The sequence below is a fragment of the Rhododendron vialii genome, chromosome 10a (genome assembly GCF_030253575.1).
Source record: "Rhododendron vialii isolate Sample 1 chromosome 10a, ASM3025357v1".
Taxonomy (NCBI): Eukaryota; Viridiplantae; Streptophyta; class Magnoliopsida; order Ericales; family Ericaceae; genus Rhododendron; species Rhododendron vialii.
This window is the reverse complement of record NC_080566.1, coordinates 23,123,446-23,130,040: the sequence shown is the minus strand read 5'-3', so window position 1 is coordinate 23,130,040 and position 6,595 is coordinate 23,123,446. Positions and strand designations below refer to the sequence as shown.

The 6,595-nt window shown below is 41.0% G+C and overlaps 1 long non-coding RNA gene across 1 annotated transcript; it reads left to right on the top strand.

Moving 5' to 3' along the window:
* Positions 1-4,444: 4,444 nt before the first annotated feature.
* LOC131303361 (uncharacterized) lies at positions 4,445-5,989 on the top strand. The gene is made up of 3 exons (XR_009191996.1): positions 4,445-4,855; positions 5,699-5,819; positions 5,903-5,989. It is a non-coding gene; the product is annotated as an uncharacterized LOC131303361 (long non-coding RNA).
* Positions 5,990-6,595: the final 606 nt, after the last annotated feature.

The following is a 6,595-nucleotide window of genomic DNA, read 5'->3' as shown; positions in this document are numbered from 1 at the left end:
GTACATTTATTCTTTATTTATTGGGGATTCTCCCACCCCTCCATTATCCATTGGATAATAACCACAAGGGTAATTTTTGTCCGTTGGATAATAAACTTTTTATTATAAAAGTACATGTAGTCTTTTCAAAATTTTATTTTAAATAAAAGATACTTGTACTCTTTTGTCCAATGGTTATTAACCGTAAGGGAAACTATTATCCATTGGGTAATAACCGCTAGGGAAGTTAGTAACCATTGGGTAATAAAGTATTTTGACCAAATAAAGTACCGATGTGACTAGGGAACCTTCCAATAAAGTTGATTTGACTTTTACTTTATTATTATTTTAATGGGGAGAATCCTAGTCTTTTTATTTAATTGGGGTACTTGGTACCACACCTATATTTAATATAGGGCTTTTGTCACATGCTTAAAAGTACTCCTTGATTATTTTACTATAAAAGTTCCCTAGTTATTATTGTCCATTGGATAATAAAAGTTAGGGTATTTATTATCCATTGGGTAAAAGAGTTATTCTTTTAACTAGTCATTTTTCCTTATTGCCCATGTGATGAAGTACCCATATTTTGTTATTAAAGTACTTATTAGCCTTAGTAGCCTTTTAAGCCTAAATTTTCCAAAGTACCCTTAATATTATTTTGTATTGGGGTTTTGTACCCAATTGGATTTCTTTAATGGGTATTTGATTTTTGAAATCTTGTACTTGTACCTTACTTATTCTTGCATTTATATATTTATATATATGTATATATGTGTGTGTGTACTAGAGAGAGAGAGAGAGAGAGAGGAGAGAGAGGCCGAGAGAGAGAGAGAGATAGGAGAGAGAGAGAGATTTTGATGTGTACCTTGATTCCCTTGATCTTTCATTGATCTTTCAAATCCTTGGTGAATCTTTTCCCTAACCAAACTTAACTCCCCATTTGTACCTCCATGCTTTGTTTAGAACAAAATCTTGTACCATTGTCTCCTATCCTTGCAACAAATCTCCTATAGTCCAATCCAAGGACTAAATTAGCCTTGCAAGCTACCATATTAGGCCTAAGTCTTTTTATGCCTAATGACAACCTATGATGGACTATCATGACACAAGCCTAGCCTTTATTAGCCTTAGACCTTGACTACAAGCTAAGCCTAGATTATAATTACCTAGATTCACCTAAAAAGCCTAAGATCCTAGTTGATTACATAGCCTTACACCTAAGATTTGGATTGGACAAGCTATGACTTGGTTGAAAGGTTGATGTGATGACTTAATGGAGCAAATCCATGGAGGATTTAGAGAGAGAGAGGGCCGGCCATGAGAGGGAGGGAGAGCCCAAGAGTTTTGCCTATAAATAGCACCCCATGCTTCTCATTCAACTCACACCTTCACCTAGCAACTTCTCTCTCTAGAAAAATCTTGTTCTTTTTTTGTTCTTGCTTTTGTTCTTCTTGTTCTTGAGTAGTTCTTGAGTTCTTCAAGAAACTCAACCTAGGCCGCCACTAAACCGCCACCCGACCACCCTCTCGATCCAAAAGTAGTAGTAGTAATAGTCAAGTAGAAGTTTCGAGAGAAACCTTTCTCTTTCGAAGCTACCGGAGACCACCGTAGGAAGTTACTCCGCCCGACCACCGACGTACTTTCCGTAGCCGACTAACCTTCCGTAGCCGACTACCGCCTAGAAGAACTGTAAGGAAGTCCTTACTTACTCCTTATTTATTTACTTACTCAAGTATAAAGTAGGTCATCTTTATTTACGTACTTATCGTTTGTTTAGAAATATTGTATTTTGATCTTTAAGAAGATTATGAGTATGTATATATAAGTTGCTTGTATTACTTGTGGTGTGATAAAGCATAAGTGATTTCACTCCAAAGACGTCCGTACATGTGGCGTTGTGCTTTGAATAAAGCATAAGTGATACACTCCAAAGGCGTCCGTATATGTGGCGTTATGCTATAAGTAGTAATTGAGCGTGATAAGTAGTATAGAATTGGATGATCTCGATAGTATGTTTCATGCTTACCGCGGATCCTTGCATGTAACGAGACACGAGAATCGAGAAAGTAGAAACATGACACCTAGGGTGTGAGTAATGAAAGGAAATGTTTTTCGAGGAAGGAAATATTTTTGAAACAACATAATGACCGATTTCGGGTGGCATTATGTGAGTTGTGTGCGTGTGTAAAAGATGTGTTTCGAAAAGGTTTTGAATTTTTGAAAACCGCAATGTGGCCGGACGTGGTAGCCCATTGTGTGGTGTGTGTTGAAAAACCCAATGAAAACCCGGAGCGGCGGAATCATTGTGGATACTCGGGAACCCGGAGCGGCGGAACCGAGGTTTTGTGTGTGTTGAAAAACCCAATGAGAACCCGGAGCGGCGGAATCATTGTGGGGATACTCGGGAACCCGGAGCGGCGGAACCGATGTTTTTAGATTTCGAAAACCCCCAATTGGGAACCCGGAGCGGCAGAACCATTGTGGGAAACTCGGGAACCCGGAGCGGCGGAACCGAGGGTTTTAAAATGTGTGTGTTCCCATGGGAACCCGGAGCGGCGGAACCATGGTGAGGTATGGCTTGGTTATCCGCGGTACGGAGCCAATGCAAATGTTTTAAAAGGTTGGGTAGCTTGGTTATCTGCGGTACGGAGCCAATGCAAATGATTTTAAAAAGGGTTGGGTGTGTAGCTTGGTTATCCGCGGTACGGAGCCAATGCAAATGTTTTGTGTTAAACAAATGGTTTTTGAAAGATTGTTTTGTAAGTGAAAATGTTGACACGGTCTACCATGAGTCGCGTAGGAGAAACTCTGAAATCTTGGACACCAACGATAGTTGATTAACGAATGTGGATGTGTCATTGTTAAGCTGCGTATATATGTATCATGTGGAAATTGATGTTGTATTATAGCTTTGTTTATAAGTTATGGGTTAGCGGGTATGTGATTACTCTGCTGAGCTTTGTAGCTCACGGTGTTGCCTTTTTGGTGACCCTGACATATTATATCGGTGGTGACGCTGGTATAATGTGTCAGACTTTGTAGATGATCAAGGTAAGCAGATCACCGTGGAGGCTTTGGAGCTGGCAAGAATAGAGGAGCTGAGGAGTTGTAGTTAGGAACCTTAGAACCCCCCTCCGTTTATGTAAATATTGGACTCTTGAGAGAGTTTTGTTGTAATAACGAGCCAGACTCCATTTGAATAAAATGTCCTTTTAACGTACCCAAAATTTAGGGCGTTACAGATTTTATCAATAAATTGTCTTCTTAACGTACCCAAAATTTGGGGCGTTACAGGAGCGCAAAATCTTGTCTCTGGACTCCAAACGTTGGTCTAGAAGACGGATGTAGGCCCTATGGTGTGGCTCTAAGGCTAAACCTTCGCCATTGCCGAATGAATTTAGCTCGGCAGGGCGTTTAGTCCAAGGAGAGGCACGTCGTGGAGTCGATTTCCACCATTTTGTTAGGGGTAGGTGAGGAGATGTGTGAGGGGGAGGTGAAGGAGGAAGAAGAACAACAGTTGAAGTTTCAGGTCGGGTTCACTAATTGTGGGGTGGTGTTCACTCTTCTATATGGGCCTCACTCTCTCAAATTTGGGTTACTTTTCTTGGGTTTGATTTGCTAGCCTGCTTCTTCCTCTACCAATCACTGCACAGATTGTGAATGGTTAGTGCCTTCCGGTCGAAGGTTGCCGGCGGGCACTCCAATGACTAAGTTCCAACTTAAGAAGAGGTAAGCCAAACTTAGTAGGAGAGAAGAGAGCATATGGTTTATAACTATAGTATTTATAGAGGAGTTGGAGGCCAAGTTAGAGAGGGAGCATGCTCCCCTCGTGTGGAGGTGATGTCACCGACCACCAACCCCCGCCTGCACGAAGAGCCAGGTTGTAGTTCAGCCATGAGCTTGTTGGCCGGTGCATTAGTGAGCTACGTGGATGCACTAGGTTGGACCCGTACGCCCGTACCGACAATCGATGGAAGTCTTACCCTCGCCCAGTCGGGGACCGCAGAAAGTGTCGGTGTTGGGTGACGACGCATGGCCAGACCGTACATGTACTATGCGGCGATCTCGTCGTTTACCATTTTTTCATGCCACGTGGCCGACCAAGACTGGCACCACTTGGCCGTTCCGATTTGTTTCATACTGGAGCACTTGAGATTCACTGCAGACTGAACATGACCCGAGCCAAGGCCCCGACCTGGCTGTCCCCAAAACGGATAGGGAATCCCTATGCTCCTCATTCTTATCCTTTGCAAGCGGGCTTAGGAGGCCATGGGCCCAATAGGCCTATTGGACTAAGAGTGATATTCCGGCCTACTACAGGAAGTATATTTGTGTCTTCAACATCCAGGGGAAAACAGATACTATCTAACCTATTGAATAAAGAAGTATCATGTGTCCCTTGGGTAAGTATTACGTTGAGCTTCTTAACAGTACATCTTGACATTCAGTAAACAACCCTTTTGTAGTTGTAGGTACATAGCTTATGATGATGTGCAAAATATAGTCGTAGGAAAGGTGGTTCTTATATTGATTATTGAATAATTGCCACATTATATCTTCTCCTTCCTGTATTGCCTGTTGTAGACGTTAGTTCTAGTTGAATGAAGAATCAAATATGCCTTCAATAAGAGGGAAGGCGCCTGGTGCTTTCTTTCATTTGTTATTGGCAACTCTAATTTTGTTTTCTTATTGCTCTACTAGATGATGATACTGATGCTTACCCAGAAAAAGATGCTGATACTGAATCTCATTTTGTGGAAGATGAGCAACTTGCCAAGGCTCTTCAAGAAAGTCTGAATATTGATTCTGCACCAAGATATGATTATAGAAATCTGTTTCCACCCTACCCATACTATTATCCATCTGGGTAAAGGTAAATCTTTTTCTTGCAGCAGTATTCTGAATTTGAATGTGATACTTTCGTTACATTGGCTCGGCAAGAAAATAAAGCTAGCACCCATATACATTTTTTTCTTCTTTTCTTGCCTCCTGTCTTGACTTGTTTCTTCTCATTTATCAGTCTTTAACTATAAGGGTGTCAATTAATTAGCTAGCTATTAGTGCACTGGAAAGGAAGTCAAAATTTCAACATCAAAGTATATTTATGTTAGGATATGTGCTTATGCCACCGTTACCCTCGTGAAATGTGCTAGAAGTTTCATGAAATACTTACGTAGATCTTTCCTCTGTTTTTTCCAAATTTTGATTTCAAACATGGCTAGAATCGAGAGCAAAGTTGAACGTATAACAGCAGATTCATTATGCTTTAGTTCTCCTTCGTTTCCAACCACTTTTTGCACATGAAGATGTATGTATGTATATATATATATATATATATATATATATATATATATATATATTTAATACGCAAATGGAGACACTTGAATGAGGCTAAAACCTCATAGAAACCAAAGATTTAGTACCATGCTAGTTTGCCAATGCTTCCAAAATCATAAAATATTAGAGAGCAGCCCTAATAACATCAATCAAGTTATCCAACGTATTTTATTATGGTAGAACTACTAGAGTTTACACTGAGGTGTTCTAGTTATGTAAGTAAAACATCCAATTTTTGTCACATAGTGAGTTAGCTCGCTTGGCAAAGTTGTACTTTGAACCGGTCACATACTACATAATATGAGAGCAGTTTGGAAGACGAAATTTTCCTTTTGCAGCACACACCTGAACGTGTTATTTGAACGATATCTGATTCTAGGATCTGTGCCGGTTGCAATGCTGAAATTGGTCATGGACGATTCCTGAGTTGCATGGAAAATTTTTGGCACCCAGAATGTTTCCGGTGTCATGCTTGCAATTTACCAATTTCGGATTATGAGGTTCAAATCTAGTAAAAGCACATTTTATTTTTTTTTCCACTGCCCAGCAAAGGGTTGATATCTTCAGCTGCTTTCCCTTACAGTTCTCCATGTCTGAGAATCGCCCCTACCATAAATCCTGCTATAAAGAGAAGCATCACCCAAGATGTGATGTTTGCAAAAACTTTGTAAGTGTCTTCCTTCCATCTTGAAATAATTACTTCATACTAGATTAGTTCTTAAATTACGTTTAGAATGAACATCTTAATTATCATACAATATATATATATATATATAGAGAGAGAGAGAGAGAGAGAGAGGTGTCAAACGTGCGTGTCGTGCCGTGCCGTGCCATTCAACTTCCGTGCCAACCGTGCTTCGTGTCGTGCCGTGCCGTGCTATTTTCAATCGTGTCGTGCCATGCCGTGCCCATTTACTTAAATCGTGTTGTGTCGTGTCGTGCCGTGCTGTTTTTCAATCGTGTCGTGCCGGGCCGAGCCCATTTACTTAAATCGTGTCGTGCTGTGCCGACCCGTTTTTTAATCGTGTCTTGTCGTGCCATTTTTTAATCATGTCGTGCCGGGCTGGGCCCATTTACTTAAATCGTGTCGTGCCGTGCTGGCTCGTTTTTTAATCTTGTAGTGCCATTTTCAATCGTGCCGGCTGGGCCCATTTACTTAAATCGTGTCGTGCCATGTTGGCCCATTTTTTAATCGTGTCGTGCTTCATGACGTGCCCGTTTTACTTGATTGCCGTTTTTAATCGTGTCGTGCTTCATGACGTGCCCGTTTTACTTG